The following is an 18304-nucleotide window of genomic DNA, read 5'->3' on the forward strand; positions in this document are numbered from 1 at the left end:
GTGGGGAAAGTGCCACAGTCTCTTGGCTAATCTACATGGAGTAGAGCTGCCATCTGGTGGATATAGGCTGTAACTGCACTCTGACATGAGCTGATGCCCAGCAAGACATGTTAAGAGTGTCCAATGCCAACATGATTATTATTGCAAGCAAATCACCTGCATCATCAACCAATAAAGAGTCAGGTATCCTACTTAGTATGCGAGGTTTCGAAATGCTGATGGAAGCCCATTTCCACCACCTTCATTTTTTAATTTCATCTTAGTCGTCTTTTTTCTTCAATTATCATAACTTATTATCTTATGATTTTGTTTTTATTTTTAATTGTAAGCAGAGATGTGGACTCAAGTCTTTGTGACAAGTCAAAGTTTTGATGACCCGAGACTCGACTTGGACTTGGAAGTTAAACTCGTGACTTAACATGACTTGAAACATGATGACCTGACTGACTTGTCTGTGTTCATTTCATATTTTCAGATCTTTTTTTTTTTTTTTTTTAAATGTTCAGTCTAGCTGTCAGTACGTCACTAATTAAAAGTGAAGGGAGGGAATTTTTTTTGAATGACAAGAAATTCAGAAATAAATAAGCTTTCATAATGTTTTTGTTTTTTGTTTGATTGCATTTATTTCATTGTGTATTAATAATACAATTTCTATTCATTGTTAGGTTTTTTAGTTTAGTTTAGTTTAGTTTATACAGGTTAGATAAATTGGCCAATAATATCATGATCAGACAGGTACTAATACTTTTGAGTACCAGTCTCAACTTGACTTCACTTGACTTGGGACTTGGACCAAATTGCTTGAGTCACATGTCTGATTACAAGATACCGGGCCTAATAATTATAAATACAGGATATTATGTTGTAATTATGTCTTAGTATCATAATTATAAGACTCTTTCTCACAGCTTCCTCAGAATGATGAGATGATTATGATATAAATCATATTTATGTGAAACCTTCTCATTAAACACATCTTATAATTATCACTGAACGTCTCACTGTATGAATAAAGTTTGTAGAAATAAAAAGGATGCCTTAAGTCAGAACAAAATGTTTATATATTTAGCTATAGCTCCAAGTAACTGAAGTAATGTGCAAATAATTCTGCCATCCTTTAATTTAAAGAGTTTAACTGCTTCAAATGTTTAGACACCAAATACCTTGATGCAATACAAACTTACATCACTTGAGGGTGGTTTTTCCCAGCTACATATCAGCTGCAGATAATTTTAAATAGTTCAGAATAGTTTCATATGAATGTGAAAATGAACGTCCATCTTCAATTTACAGACAGTCAAAGGTCAGTATCTGGTAGCAATGTTGTCTGGATACCAGGTGAATACTGATAACATCAGAAAATAAAATAATGGAACATTATAATAGACATGACTTCAGCACAATTAGCTCTATATAGCTGTGTTAAAGGTCCAGTGTCTTAGGGTGGGATTTACGGGACTGAAAAATTGATATAATACTGTCAGAAATGCAATATGATATTCATAATTGTGTTTTCATTAGCGTATAACCACCTGAAACTAAGAATATTTGTGTTTTTGTTACCTCATAATGAGCCTTTTATATCGACAGAGGCAGCGGGTCCTCTTCCACAGAGTCCGCCATGTTGCCTCGCCATGTTTCTACAGTAGCCCAGAATAAACACTGGCTCTAGAGAGAGCGTTTCGTGTTTTTAGCAGCCGCTGCAGGGCAGGGTGAGACAAGGGCTATTCAGTTGGTTGCAACGACATTTTGTTGTGATCTGCACTGTAAGGTGTAATTTAAATGACAAATAAAGAAGTCTAAGTCTAAGTCTAATCTGAAACCTCACAGCTATAGTATACTACACTAATAGGCCTTTATTATGCCTGTATCCACAAAGAATGAAACAGGCAGATATGTTGCTGTGTTGATCAAAGTTGTGTGTTGTTATTCCAAAAACTGTAGATGGTTTTGTCGTGATAATGAGACATACTGAGAATTTTCTGTCCCTGCATTCTCTTCATAAGAGAGCTGAAATTAAAGGCCAGACATTGTAACTTGTGGTCAAAGGCAGCAACTATAGGATAACGGCCATCATTTCTCAATCATCATGAGGTGACCTGGCTGAGAGCAGTCCCTTGTCTCGTTTCTCAGTCATTCCTCTCCTCGCCTCCTCTCCTTGCGTCTTAGTTGCTTCTACCTGAGAAGCAGAGGAGGCAGGGACAGACATGAGGAAAGAGGAGCCGAGGCAACAGGTGTTTTACAAAAATGAGGCCCAAGCAAGAAACAACAAACATTTCTCCACGGTGAGTTTAATTCTTGTTTTACTTTTGTGCAAAATAAATGTCAGTTTTTCTGTGACATAACAGAACATAGTGTAACAGTAGCACCACACTAAATCAATATTGTCAGTTATACACCAGTATCTTTCTAAAGAGTGCGTGCAACATTAGCTGCCAGTCATACCAGACCATGTCAGGCTGTAGATGCAAGTTGCATAGTCACACATCAGTTATTGTTTGAAATAAGGCATATTAACCCGTTTTCCTTTCTATGAAATGTAACTCTCTAACATACATTAGGTTTTACCAACCTCCATCCCAAATTAGGCCAGTATCACTCACATACTGTTTCAATCAAACTTCACTCAGACTTCAAAGCATGTTATGATCCAGATCTGAAGCCTTCACAGTACATGGACATCAGTGCAGTCCAGGCAATCAGCTCATTTTAAGTGACTTTATTGTTTTCATGTAACACATAACAGTTATGTCAGAATCACATCATTTAATTCAGTAAATATAGAGACATGTCAGTGTTTTGCTTCTCAACAGATGATCCTTTGCATGTTCTTACACACATGTATGACCCATCTGCAGTGTGAACAATCTTTTCTCTCGTTTTTCCTTTTTCATTTGTTTTGTTTCCTTTATCCTTTTTGTTTTTAATCCTATATATACATATATGAAATGCATTTTTACCCCGCAACAAGTAAAGCAGCATAAACAGCAATTTATATTATAATTGTTTTCCTTTTATTTATTTTTTTATCACTAGAAACATCTGGCGGGCCAAACTGAACCTCATGACAGGCCAACTTGGGCCGCTGGCTATATAGCAAGGCAAGTATGGTGAGATTGTTCTGCTGCTGTGGGGCTAAATGATGTTAACAATTGTGCTGTATTTTTGCAAAACTAGACAGTACGAAACCTCATAATAGAATCCTTCTTCTTAACACATTTAAAACAATACTTCAAAACATAATTTCACACCTGCTCTCGTTAAGTGATGATAAAAAAAGAAGATTTTTTTTGGCAGTCTGTTTACAAAGCCTTATCTTGGCTGGCATTTATATTAGATCCTAGATTTTCATCCACATTACATGTACTGTTATACTCGGCTGATGCCATCGGAGGAGAACTATGTGATGTCAGTGACCTAAACATTAAATATGGAAATAAATAAATGAATGGGGAGTATGGCGTAAATACACTTGCATATTTTGTGTGAGTGTTTGGGCCGTCACAGAAGACAGAACTTTAGTAGAATTGTACTTGCCCAGAGTGAGATGGTGTGAGTCATATAACACTAAATATCACTGTACTAACAAATTCAAAATCATTTATTTTATAGTTTAAACAGATACTGTTTTTTAACATGTACTGTACCTATCAACTTAAAAATATGTCAAATGTTAAATATAAATAAAAGCATGCTGTATACACTCTATATTGACATGCATGCAGAAAAATAAATAAGAAAAAATACTATTTCTTACCAGTGCTATTACTACTATTATTTCGAAATATTTTATAAGCCCACAGCAACATAACTCTATAGCAAAGCCTATTAAATAATGCAGAGGCCTTTTTTCTGGGTTCCTGGCTCGTTGCACTGTACCTGCCCTCTGTGAGGGAGGGGGCGGGGTCGAGAGGCGAGCCGCCTGAATCTGACCGGACAGTGACCCAAAGACCAAGACAGACATTTATCAGTACTGTAGCGGAACCACAATGTCCAAAAGACTGAAACCATCCGGCGCCCAGGAAAGGAAAAGAAAAGAAGGAAAGAAGAGAGGAAGAAAAACGTGAAAAAGAAAGAGGTACAGTAACGTCAATGTGAGGAAGTGAATGAAATTAATAGTTTAATGCATCGTAGTTAACGTTGTTGGAGTGTTAGCTTGCTAGCTTACATAGTAGCATTGTTTAATAATCAGGACATAGCTGAGTCGACGTAAGTTAATGTTACTCGACCTTAAATTTATCAGGGACATTTGGAAAGTTAACGTCAGGCCTGTTCTGGTGTTATTTTAACCTGTCGGCTGTGTTTTCCTGCTTGTATGTCAGTTAAATGCTATTAGTTTTCCATCCCCTTTATAAGTAATAGGGCAGTTGTAAGCCTTTGGTTTATTGTGTCGCAGTTTATGTTATTAAAGTTTACATCAGTGTTAAAGCTTTCCCATATCATTCATAGGCTATATATGTATGTATATATATATGTATATATATATATATATATATATATATATATATATATATATATATGTGTGTGTGTGTGTGTGTGTGTGTGTGTGTATCTATCTATCTATCTATCTATCTATCTATATATATATATATATATATATATATATATAAATTTCACTGCACTTTACTGCAGAGTGTTATTGCACTCTGGTTAGACTGAATTAAGTTGCAATGACAATAAAGTTGAATGAATCTCATCGTTTTTTTCATTATTAATCTACATTAATCATATGTATAGCATTGCAGTGGTCCAGTGGTCACATATACTTATCTTCTCTCTTCAGATGCACTTTTAAAATATTGAATACATACATGCAGTTTCTGTGTGAGTGTATGCAAATTGATTGTGAAATTGACTGCGATGCCATGGGGCGCCAGCTAAAATCTTGCCTAGGGCACCAAATTGGTCAGGGCCGGCACTGCATGCATGCTTATAATCACATCCACCTGCTCACATCCACCTAATTCATGTATTAAATAACATGTTAACATTAATCATTCATTATTTTTGCTTTGACTCTCTACACTACTGTATTCTTATTTACAATTTACAGAAAGTTTTTTATTTGTAATATATATTTTCATATACTTGTATGTGCACAATGTTTATGTTTACATTAGTACAGGGTTTTTTGTATGTCTTTTTCTGTGACAGTACAATGAGAGCAATGAAAAGCTATATACTGAGCATTTGGCCAATAGAGCTGATTCTGTTTCTGACTGAATTATTCATTTAGTTAATAATCTAATGCAACATCACCAAACTCCGCCACAGATTGCACATCTGCTTTACAAAGTGACTGATTCTTTCAGAGTTGTTAGACTGAACTGGCTTACATTGATCAATTGTTGCTTTTATTACGCCCCCCCTTCTGTAGTTCTTGCTATGTTCGCCTTTACAACACTGGAGGGCAGTATGAGCATGATGTAAAAAAAATGGACAAGTCACAGCTGCACCCTTCTCCATCCAGGCTCCTACTGGAACACTGTAAATACACTTGATCATACTGGAGTGTATACTGCCATACGTCATATCTGGCCCATATTCAGGATGAGCTGTGGCAAGATTGGGTTGTGGTTCTTATGGGTCAAAAGATAATGTATGGTCCTGTTATTTCACAGAACATGTAACACTCAAAATAACCTTGTAAAACTGTAAGGTTCAATTCTGCTGAGCTAGTTTACCAGACAATCATAACTATTATTTTACAAACAACCGCTATGATTAGGTTTTCTAGTATCACCTCTCAAAGTGTTATTGATTCAATTTAGGATTTACATAGAATATTTTTTGGGGGTGAAAAATTCAAAGTTTATTGTTGTAGCATATAAAAAAGCTTTTTTTTTGATGAACCATCATTTAAAGATGATTTTTTTCATTATGAATACACCCCTTTTTATGATGATCAGTCAAGGAGTCACTTTAGAAGCGCTAAATTAGGTTTAAATTAGAATGAAATATTGCATTATAATTAATGATTTTAATTTAGCAGTGAACACTTAATATTGTTATTACTTCAAATTCAACAGATCTAGATTAAAAAGAAAGAAAACAACACCTACTAATTGCCCATAATGAATTGTCACAACAATGCACTCTACATAAAACCCAATTGTGGGTCTTCTCAGCCTGTTGCCATGTAGCCGAGATGATTGACAGCCTCAGTTCATCCCATCACAAACGCATACCTTAATGCCAGGTAAACAGTTTTTGTGAATGTTGAAACAAGCTAATTTCACAGCTGACCTGCCTCATTGGAAAGCTCAGCAGCTAGTGTAATTAGCATTAGCTTGGTAAATGTTAGTAGGCTACAGAAGCTCACTGTCAGTGCAGTCTAGCGGTATTCCTGACACCTTAGCCAGCCATTCATTTGGCACACATAGCAAATACTAGGTTAAGTTAGCTAAGGCCAGCTAACTAGAGGGCTGTCTGGTCAAAGCCTGACAAAAGGATAAAGGGGCACTATGTAGATTTGGAGAAGAAATTCAAACTCAAAATTTTAATGTTTGCAATATTGATGAGGTAATAATGCAAACTCAGAAATATTTATTTTTTTCCACAACTGAATAAACAAGCTGCTCTCAGAGGAAAATCACCAGAACGCAGCTTGAAGCTAGAAAGGTGGCAGGGTCCGCCACCTTGTGTTGTCCTTTCAGACCAGTTTGTTTATTCAGTTTATTCAGTCATGAAAAAAAGAGAGTTTGTTGATTCAGTTTGTTTTGGCATAAAAAAATCAGCCAATGAAAATCTTTCTCTTCTGGTTAAATATTCTTCCCCTAAACCACATAGTGCACCTTTAAAGCTAGCCTAAATGTGACATTAATCTGAAACTTAGGAAGGAAAATATGCACTTATTTGGCTTTTTATTGCTTTCAAAATGGTGGTGTAAGGTTAGCTAGAGTCAAAGTGAGGTGAGAAGTTGGTCTGAAGCTGTCTTTAACAATTTTCTTTGCTTTTTTTTTCCAGTCTTCACCTTTTCACAGCTGGTTAGGTAAAGAGCTGAATGCACTCATTGCATGAACCCGCAGCACACAGAGTAAAAGGTAATGGGGATGATCTCATACATGTTGGATGGGGAGGGACCGTACTTTGAATTCACTTTCTGTGACTTGGGTTGAATTAGTTGTCATCTCTTAAATAATAAAATAATAACCTTACCTGCTGCATAAAAGTTTCACCTTGGAACTCCTAATTTAGGCCAGGGACTCTTTAATTGCTCATTATGACTCGACGTTTAAGTGTTTCACATCTCTTTTTACATTGTCTCTGGCTTTCAAATGCCCACAGGAGGTGTGAAGCTGATCTGGTGTTCAACTTGAAACATTAAAGGTGACCCATTCTTTGCAGACCCTTTGGAGGTGGCGAGGTTGGAAATGTAAGAATTGAGCAGTGATTTTCATTATGGCCAGCAAGGCAAGGAGTGCATTTTATTAGCACAATTGTACAGACTAATATATAAACCAAGATCTTGTCTGACGGGGCCCTATTTGGAGGTAAGCAGCTAGCCCCATGCTGCAGTCGCCTTTAGTTTTCTTACAGAATACTAATTATGTTTGCATAATTGGTTTTAGTCATTTAAATGGGGAGCTTGTTAAATCTTCCCCCCCTGTTTTCACCTACAGCTAAATTTAGCTAACAAGGTCTGTCTGAATGTGAACTGCTTTGTTCAAAGAATGAGGCATTAGTGGTTTAGACTTCAGAGTGCAGTGTCAATTGATCTTACATCTTGAAAGAATGAAGATAAAATTTGAAATGACTTAAAACCGCTTATGTGATAAGCTGTTGGGAATGTTTTTGTGCTCCGCCGCTGAATAGCTTTGAGCGGCCTCTTTTCGTGTAATGGCAAAGAGATGGAAAAAAAATGTGACATTTTGTTTTAATTTCCACTTGATTATCTGTGATTATGTGCTAAAACAGCAAACTTGCACCCCTTTAAAGAGACAGAGTGAAAATGTAAAAGGCTGGAAATTAGAATCACCAGAAAAAAGTATGGCCTGGGGAAAAGCATCATGTAATGTGCTTTTCCGCATCCACCCCGCACTCTCTCATTTTTGCCATTTGAATATACACAGAATTATTTACACCTTCAAGGCAACTCGACTGAACTGCACATCAGTCAATTAGTAAATCAGAAATTTTCTGTGATTCCAGTTTAGCGTGGAGTCCTTGGCTCCCTCTGGTCCCCCCCTTTTAGTCTCCCATCCTGACAGTGACAAATTACTCCTCTGCTTGGCGAGATTGAAAATTAAAAGCATTTAAAGTTGCTCATGCATTTATGCTAATGAGAAATTCAGATATGATTTGCATGCGAAAGAGGCTAGTCTGAGAACTCATCATTGCCCCCACCACCTCCAGCCCTGCATTTCTTTAGGCTCTGTTTTTTAAATGTGAGCGAAGGAGAAAATGTGGTGTGTAAACACTCTCAAAATATGACATTTAAGATGGCTGCATACAAGAAATTGTATTATTGCCTCTAAGAGGATCTTTGTACAGTATTTATGATGCAACCTACCATTGGCACCCCCCTATAGCCACTCAGGCAAATTGGGTCATTGTGTCTGGCGTTGTCACATCACACCACAGGAGGAAACACTACGAACATAATGACATTGTGCAGTTACTGCTCATGCTGTCCCCTGTTGGCATTTGGATAGAGACAATTAAATACAGGATGTACATCCTAGTATAACACTGGCGAGGCAAAGTTTGAATTATGAACATTATTCTGTGGGCATAAGCCTCTAAAGTCTAATATTAAAATGTTTGTTCAGATGAAAAAGGCTTTGTTTTGTGATAAACATGTGCGGAACACTTTGGAGCTGGAGGATTAAAACTCTGGGCTGATTTGTTTTCGAAGTAAGCTCCATCCACGTCTTCCTCTCTCAAAATATCAAAGCGCACCCTCCTTTTGAGTTTGTTTGTTCCACGGTTACTAAATGATTGTAACCTTGGAAACAAGATGCATTAATGAAGGTGGAAAATGAAATGGGACTTTAATTTGTTTCAGTGTTCATAGCTGAGGTGAAATGGATTAGCTTTGATTGAGGTGCGAGATGAAGAAGGAAAGCGCTGACATGACACTTGTATTTGTCATCATGTCATTTCAAGGAGGATGCTGCAGCAATTATGAATACGGGTACACAGCAATTAAAAGCGGTAGTATTCATTAATAATTTTTATATTAATTTTTCAGTGGCCGCTTAAATGATTGCCACTGCACACAGGCTTTCCAATTACGCTGCTTAATTAGAAATGTCAATATTAAGAAATAATTAAACTTGGGAATACATTAAGGTTGTCAGAAATGCTTAAAAAGTTATGACCATCACTCAAATGATGTTTTCTCTAATATGTTTTGCAATGATTTGTAAATTAAAGATGAGACTTTAATCAATGTGAGTGGCAAACTCAACTGGATAGTTACAAACTCTTTACATGATCACCTATGTATATATTCTTTTTAAGCAGCATCCACGTGGAGAATGCAATCTTATCACGGTGTAGAGTGAAAAGCTGCTTCCTTACTTTTATCTCTCCAAAAGCCTGTTGAACAGAACTTTCTAAAGATCTCCGAAGAGATGCCTGGAGGATCCACAGGTTCACTGAGGCCCAATCCCAATGTCCACACTCAGACTCAGACTTTGAGGCGTGTTCCTGGTGAGTCTGCGAGGGTTTAGCGTTGTCCAACCGTGAAATCCGTCAAGTGCGTGAGTGCTCTGGCCACTTTCCCTGAGTCCGCAGACTTTGCCTGAGGGAATTACCCACAGTTTGTAGCGTTGTAACGTTAAACAAAGGGTTGCCATGGGTTACCAGTAGAAGTCTGAAAACATAAAAAAAAAACAAAAAAAACGAAAGACACAGATAATACAGATGATGGAGCTCTTAAATGTCTGATTAATTTAATTATATTTGTATTATAATAGCGTTTTTTATTCACAAACATAAATGCTCTCAATGACTGGGTAGATTTTCTACTGAAATTAGTAATTATCAACAAAAAAGGAATTTTTTCGGAACAGTATGAATCAAATATGTTTATATTTTCTATATATGTGCTCCTGTTTTTTGTTTTTAAATGTAAACCCACAAGGTGAAGTGAAATGTCGCAAAGTGCTATCCCATTTCTGTTATACCATTTCAGCCCCTTTCAACCCCTCTCACTCAAACACTTACTAGGTGGCATCAGTTAAGACTTTGCGGGTTCAGGGGTTAAGGCTTTACGGGGGGACATTGGGAGTGGGCATAATGTCAGGTACTCATATCTGTAGTCCTATTAGTCTTTAGATTCAACACCCATAAAAGATATGTTACCTGCAATTGTATTGCATGAGAATGAAGATAAAGTCTAGAAATCAACACAGCAAATGACTGTTTGCAACATGATGTTAAAACATGATGTATGTATGTTTAAATGCCTGTTTAAGACCAGATACACACCTGTTTAATAGTCACCTGCAGTAAGTCTGTTAGATAATAACCAAATAATTATCTTTTTTTCTTCAATGACACAGTTTCAGTTTTCTATTTAATATGTATACAGCACATTTATGTGTATATGCTAATAGTGAATCTGTTGAATAATCCTCAAATAATTGCCTGTAATTCTATTAGACAGCTTCATATGTATTTTAGATATGTATGCTGTTGCGTGTGCATGTGCCGCCCTTTCAAATTAATTGAATTGGAATAATGTTCAATGTACTGAAATTATCTCCCTTTCTCTTAAAATAATAAATGGAATATATTTTGTATGTGTCTGGCCTTACAGCAACAGAATTAGGTCATTAGTTAATTTAGTTTTTTCCTGTTATCTCAGAGGCTTCGAGCATTATTTGTGAACACGGGCGATATTCTCTCACAAATACTAAAAACTTAGCTCTGGTTTGAAATGTTATCAGATGAAAAAAAAAATCAGACGTGCTCCGACCAAATGAAACTGTCTGGTCATAAGCTTATTGTAATAGCTGATTTTCCAAAGCTGTAGCTGCAATGTAACCCATGTCGTGTCCCATTCAGTGCCTGTGGAGTTGTTCTGTTTGTCTCTCGATATTAAAAGCATCACTTGCTTGTTTTTATCCTGAGAGACAAACCAATTTTGGACTGCCTTTGATCGTAGGAATACATTTTCATTCCAATATGGATCTCACAGGTAGCTGCATATTGATACTAGTGGATTTAAGGCAGACTGGTAATCAAGTAAAGCCATCACCTGTTGACTGCAGCGGAAGCTCGCTGAAAGAAAGACTTGAAAGCATTTGTACCTCAAAGCGATGGCAGCCTCTAATGATAGGATTGGTTTTGGCACAGCACGTTGGCCATGTTTCCCTCAAAGCCTTGTATGACAGCTCTTTAATTGGACTGCTCCGCTCCCTCAGTGCTGTAAAATGTTACTAGCCAGTATTGCTTGGCTGTTATGGTATAATTATTCCACAATATACTGTAATAAAAATCTAACGGGACAAAGTTGATCTCAAGGAGTTCTGTATGTCTATTTATGAATACAGGCAATTTCATGTTCATTTGGACCTTGATATCCCTCTCTGAGACTCACTGAATCATTTCTCGCCCTAATCAAGTGCTAACTGAGCGCTCATGCATGTAAGAGAATGAGGAACTCAGACTGCTCGGCACTACAGTTAAAGCAATGTTTTTTGCCTCCATCAGAGGATAATTACTAAAACCATGTCCAATTACCTTTGTGTGTTGTTTGTAGCTCTTCAAGTCAGTCGCAAAAAAGCCTTTTGCAGAAGTTGTGAGAATGTAATGTATAATCTCATCATCATCCATATCTCCATGAGAGGTTGTATGCTTGACCTTGATACCGCTGACATCTCTCTCTGTCTGTCTCTTACTTGTTGCTCTTGTTTTCCCCCCGCTGAACGGAAAGAGTAAAAAGACCCTTGTGAACCAAAGCCTATATCAGTCAGATGAGAGGAAATAGCGTGTGTGAATGTGTGTGTGTGTGTGTGTGTGTGTCTCCTCTTGCCTGCGGCTGCAGATTAGCCATGAGAGCCAGAGGATCGCCCCCGCTCTCTGACAAATGAGAAAAGCCACAGTGGCCCTGGCCAAAGTGACAGGCCAAATGGAAGCAATTCCTCCCGAGGCGGGGGAGAGCAGCTGTGACCAGGGCCTGCTATGCCACTCTAGACAGGACCCTATGTGTGTGTGTGTGTGTCTGCGTGTGTGTGTGTGTGTGTGACTGTGTGTTTTTCTGTGCTGTAGGGACTTAACCCACAAGACAATTGGCATTTCTCTTCCGGCGGTCCCCGTGAAGCGCCGTGTGTCGGTGACCTTTGGGAAACCCCATCAGCCGCCGATGACCACGCACCTTTACCTGTGTTGTACGGGCTGTATTAGTGTGCATCATGGGGCTGGTGTTTAGGATGTTTAGGATAATGGACAACGACCGCACACATGGTTGTGGGATCATTCCCGGCAAAGACCAGTGCCAGGTTGAATCAGGCCGGCCTCACTTCAGAGCCCTGTGGATGTGTGAGTAATTAACACTGAGCCCTGATAGATTAAATACTACCCTGCTGAGATTGACTCTGTCTGCTGCCGTTGGCATAGTGACCTGCCACCAATAAGACACTTTGAGGGGCAAGGATGGCAAGAGTGGCAAAGAGTGTGATATGAACAACAGGGATGGAGAGAAATGTGGAGGGTGTTTATCGGTCCCAGACCATCTAAATAAACAAGACAGGTGGACACGAGGTGTTTGAGTGAACAGGCCTAAAAAATGAGGACTGGAAGATGGATGGCTCAGGGTTGGAGGCGATTCCCACCAGTGTCTTGTGTTCTGCCTCCAGTTCAGTCAGGTGATCCGTCAAGAGACATAGCCAGACCTGCGTCTCCACAATGCCTCCCGCCTTGTCTTTAAATCTCTCTGTTCTCTCTCTCCCCTATCACCCAAGGCCAAGCGGATCAGGCTCCGCGTCGACACAGCCATCATAATTACTCCACGCCGGAAGAATCAATTACAGCTAAGCACCATCATTTCCAGAATGGAGCAAAACATTAAAGTTTAAAAATTCCAAATTATTAAAAAGTCATGCTCTCAGGGACACATACAGAATATTTACTGTTAACAAATAACTTAATAACTTCACTCCGAATTATTAATTCATGGCTCACATCGGCTCGGCGAGACTTGTCTCATGGTTAATTTCTCTGCCTTTATACATTGTTAAATATGCATCAGCTCTTGACTATTCTATATGAGCGCTCGGCAAATCGGTCAGAGCTTTGTGACTTTATTAGGAAATCTGAGCTGCAGTTTTGTCTGTTGACACACTGATTTAAATATTCTAGTCCAAACAAATGCTTTGTTTATTGCTGGAGAAATGCAGGCGGTATCCTCTGTGCATAATATTGACTAGCTGACACAGTTTGATGCAGCAGATCAGTGATTGAACTTAACTACGTGCATATACTCAAGTACAACTTTGAGGTACTTGTACTTTACTTGAGTATTTCCATTTTATGATACTTTATACTTCCATTCCACTACATTTGGCGGCGAATGTTGTGCTTTTTACTCTACTGCATGTATTTGCTAACTGTAGTTACTAGTTACTTTGCAGATTGCACACTGCATCAGAGGCAAAGGAGTACATTTTTAAACTAATTCATTTAATCTGTAATCAGATAAAAAATCATTGATCCTGATAATCAGAAAAATGATGAATATCAGATCCTATAATTGGCCAGGTGGATAATGTCAGTGTCGATAACACAGATAACAACAACTCAACAGTAGGTATACACTTTATACCTACATGTAAATCGATGTTTTGATTTACTTTTGCTTGTACTTTTGATCCTTCAGTACATGTATTGCCAGAAAATTACTCCTAATACCTAAAGTAACTACGAGGAATTTTCAGTTTTTGTTGATTCTGGCTGCCCCTTTTGACAAAAGTGATACGACACCAGCACCTGCTGTTGTAAAGATCTTTGCTGCGTGTGCGTTTGTTTTGGAAGTGAGTAACAGAGAGATAGCAGGATGGATCGTGATGAGGTAATGTATTTATATGTGATTTTATATGTGATACATGTGATCGGACCCGAGCACGGGCATTATTAATAACTATATTGAAATAGCAGTCTTTTCGCTCATGGTCTCGATTGCTGTTACAGGCCATTTATAACATCAGAGGAATCACAAGACTTGTTCATAAACACTTAAAAGTTCCTCGTAGTCACTTTAAGAACATGTCATATCAGATACTTAAAGACTTTACTCAAGTACTATTTGTACGGGTGACTTTTACTTCTACCAAAGTAATATTTTAACACAATATGTTATACACTTTTACTCAAATATGGCTTGGGTACTTTTTTACAACACTGCAGTAGATCATTTTTACTTTGAGAAATGTCTGTCATTTAAGCAAAATGTCTTCAAGTCAGTCTTGTTTGAGCTAATGAGGTGGTTCTGATTGGAGCAGCTAACAATCCAGCAATCATGGGTCATGTTTTTGATAGGCTTTTTTTCTGTTTGAAGGTGAAACTATAAAAGTGACTAATCAGTCAAGCCACTTGAATTTGAAGTAGAAAATGATTGTGATGAAACAAAGGTGGAGAACCCTGCAAGCATATCTTTGGAGATTACACTCGGCTAATGGACATGCAGCTACAGTAATGTGACTGGAAGGAGATTTCTGAGTTGAATGTCCTTATCTCATCTGTTTAAAGGTGCATTCTGTAAGATTTTTTGTTGAAAACATAAAAAAATAGCTATACTTATCAACAGAATGTAAAGAAATAACAGTTATGGGATTATGAAGTTGATGTATTATGTTGAGGAGATATCTCCTGATGTTGGCATGCTGACCTCCTAACCCACGGCCCGTCCAAAGCTCCTGTGTTAGCGTTGCAAGCACCAACACTCCCCTGTTGCTCCAAGCTCTAATTTCAGACTGCTAGCTGCACGGCTAACTGAGCTAACTAGCTAACAGCAGCTACAGTTACCACCAATTAGCAGTAAGTCCGGTGATATGCTGCCCCCATCTGTTTTTTTAGTATTAATTCGACAGGTTGCTAATTCTTACATACAGCACCTTTAAGGCCTTGCTCATGAAATCAATTTGGGCAACCCACACTGGTGTGGGTTTCTTGTTTTTGCAGAGTCTACAGGCTACATCTAGTCCTTAAGCCAATTGCAGCTGTTGGCACTTCTCATTCATTACCTCAGGGTATGCACACAGAATATCATCAGTGGGATTTATTTCCTTAATGTTCAATTCAAGTTGTTGGGCTTCCATGAGATTAATGTTATTGCTGACCTGTTCTAATAGCCATTGCAACAAGCAACAAACATTTTCCAATACAGGTTGAACATACAGTAGTCCAGGAAATGCAAATGCACCAAGAGGTGTTAATGGATTTTAATGGGCTGGGGGGCTAGATTGAGAATAAGGAGAGTGAAGGTGCTTGCTCTTTCAGCCCCTTCCAGCTGAGTGAATCAAAAACATTGTGGCAGAACCTGAAATAGTTTGCAGCTTCAGAAAAAAGTCCCCAGGGGCTGTAAATTGGCTCTCAGAAGAGGAAAAAAGAAACAATTGCCCTTTACCTCCGAGGTTGCATGTCATCTCTCTGAAACTCACTACTGGGCAGATTAAGGTCAAGTAGACCATTCCCCCCACCTTTTTTCCCCCTCCTCTCCTCTGAAGGGAGCAGAGAGAGGGCGAATAAAATGATGACAGCGAGGGATTGAGAGAGAGAGTGAGGGGAGAAACTGGGATTTTGAAGGTCTTTGAAATAGGTTTTACACCCATCCCTGGTGGTTTTTCCTCTCTCACTGCAAGAACTGTGTTGATAATGGCTGCTTGTCAGGGAGGATGAGCCCACCTGCTCTTTGTAACTCAGTCCTGCTGGTTCAGCTCATAGCCTCGACATAAATATGAAAAGAGCGCGATTGGGGGTTAGTAGGGGTCCTGCTTTTTGGATGTAAGCGGCCTCTTAATGCAGCTGTAAAGGGCACAATATTCTATGAAAGGGCTCTCAAGGACTGAGAGGAGACATGAACATTACCCAAACTGTAGGCCTACTGAGATACAGTAGGTCAGCCTCCAAACAGCATACGACGCTAACACCACATTATGTCATTAGGTACTCGCTCGTCACAGATGATAAATCAATAAAACTGAAGTGGCATGCCTGCCAATTGTAATTACAAAATCAATTGACGCACAATTAAGTCTTTTATTTCAGTGGATTGTCCTGTCAATCATGCACGTTCAGTAATGTGTGAGTGAATGGCATAACATTTCACCTTTCCATGTCAAGGGCACAGTTGCAAAGTCTGCCGGCAATTAAGAACTATAATGTGCTGAGTCGAGCACGGCAACAAAATAGGCAGCAATTTCTCTTGCTCCCGTTGAAATTATGCTTATCAGGTACCTCGCCTCAGCAGAGGTGAAGGGTCAGCCCGAGCAGGCAGGCAGCATTTCTCCACATAATTGAGAGAAGTTTGGATTTAATTGTATAATTAATCTTGTCAAATTAAGTTACACAGAAGTCCGACCCCTAAATTAGGCAGTCTGGAATATTTTAAATTGCCTTAATGTGAAATCTGGCTCCAGAATGCACTTTGTTCTCTCCTGATGGTATGAGGTAAGTTTTTAGCCATGATGAACACGGCACTCTGTAATAACCTGTTAGCAGTTCTTATCACGTTGTTCCTTTATATGATTAATTTCCTCAGAAAGTAATTGCAATTTCAAAGAGAGGTTCATTTTATTGTATAGCTTATTGTTAGCCAGTGAAGTGAAAATATAAAGACTGGATTCATGGTATTGCTCAACAACTGAATGCTCGACTGGATTGGAACGTGAAGTTTTTGAATATTGGTCTTTTCGATGAGGGTTTAGTTCGGCAATTTGTTGTCCTGCTGTCCTGCTGTGTTCATTTTTTGTTGTTTTCTCAGTTTGCATTTAATACCACTCCCTCCGTGAGCCAAGTGGATTAACTTTGCGATTACCTGGAAGTAATCACAGTTATACTGTTTAGAAGTGATGGTGAACGATTGTATTGGTGATGATGTCTTGTGGCAGCATCAAAGCCCAGGGTTAACACATGTGAACTACCGTTAGGCCCATGTGGTGGTGACGGAATAAATGGAGGCATACAATTATTTTCTGTGCAACCGGAATCACCTGAGAAACCTTTAATTATCGTGTTCTGATGTGGATTTTATGACTTTTGGTCATTAGTGATACAGTATGAGCCGTGCTGTTCAAAACATAGATAGATAGTGCCGGTGTTAACAAAGATAAGATAAGATAAGATAAGATAAGATAGAACTTTATTAATCCCAGAAGGAAATTCTTGTTCCAGAGCCTGCTCCACAAAAACTGACTGAAATGATTAGCTGATTACATGATTGACAGTAAATGAAATGACAACCATTTTGAAAATTCATTAGTTGATTAAGTAATTTAGATATTGACAATATGACTCAAACATGTCATCTTTGATGTGTTTTCAATGTTTGATATGTCTGTGTTTTTATATACAAGTACCCAGGACTTCCTGAAAAGTACTGTTGATATTGAATGGATTGTTCCAGTGAAATTAAGTAAATTACATTGGAGAAAAAATGTAGAACATTCACTGCTCTGACCCTCAAATTGTGAGAATTGTGTTCTTCTCTTTAATATCATTATAAACTGTTAAACCTTTTATCAAGCTTTAGTTGTTGCTTTATGAGGATTAAAACATGGTTTAATACACATTTATAGCAGCATTTATTAAAAGTTAACTATGATTTATGCAGCTGGCAGATGTGAAGGGAGCACAATGCCTTATTTAGATTAATAAAAACTTTAATTAAAGTTTCTTAAAACTGGTAATAAATATCATATGATCTAACAATAAACTTTATTATTAACACTTACAATACAATCTTATTATTAATAAGCATCTTCAAAGGACTTATAAAGGCCTTATTACCTATTAACTAACTCTTATTACATGGACCTTAATATAAAGCGTTACCCAGACATGTTCTGAGATCACATAAATCCTTAATGCAAATGCATAGATGAAATACTTGGATGTTTGCATACTGATCTACACTTTTCGTGAATCAATAAGGGGCTCCAGTACGTGACAACTTTATCTTGTACACCATAAATAGTTTTATGACCATTGACAGAGTCCTGTGTGTAATTATGACCTGCTACTGAATAACTCTGTCAGTGGAGCTCACTGCCAGCAGCCCTCAATAATCCCCTCTGAGCTCCGTCCTATAGGTTATGTTGTGATATGGCGGTATAACCTTGTCGTAAATCAAAGGCTC

General features: G+C 38.2%; 1 protein-coding gene across 1 annotated transcript in view; it reads left to right on the forward strand.

Annotated features, from left to right (window-relative positions):
- The first annotated feature begins 3842 nt into the window (after window positions 1-3842).
- LOC311274230 (AT-rich interactive domain-containing protein 1B-like) overlaps window positions 3843-18304 on the forward strand; it is a 216168-nt gene continuing 201706 nt past the window's right edge. The window contains exons 1-2 of the mRNA XM_084381733.1: window positions 3843-4078; window positions 6967-7043. The gene's annotated coding sequence lies outside the window, so the exon portion shown is untranslated. The remainder of the gene's footprint in view (window positions 4079-6966; window positions 7044-18304) is intronic.

The sequence above is a fragment of the Pagrus pagrus genome (assembly GCF_965226575.1).
Source record: "Pagrus pagrus genome assembly, chromosome: 18".
Lineage (NCBI taxonomy): Eukaryota > Metazoa > Chordata > Actinopteri > Spariformes > Sparidae > Pagrus > Pagrus pagrus.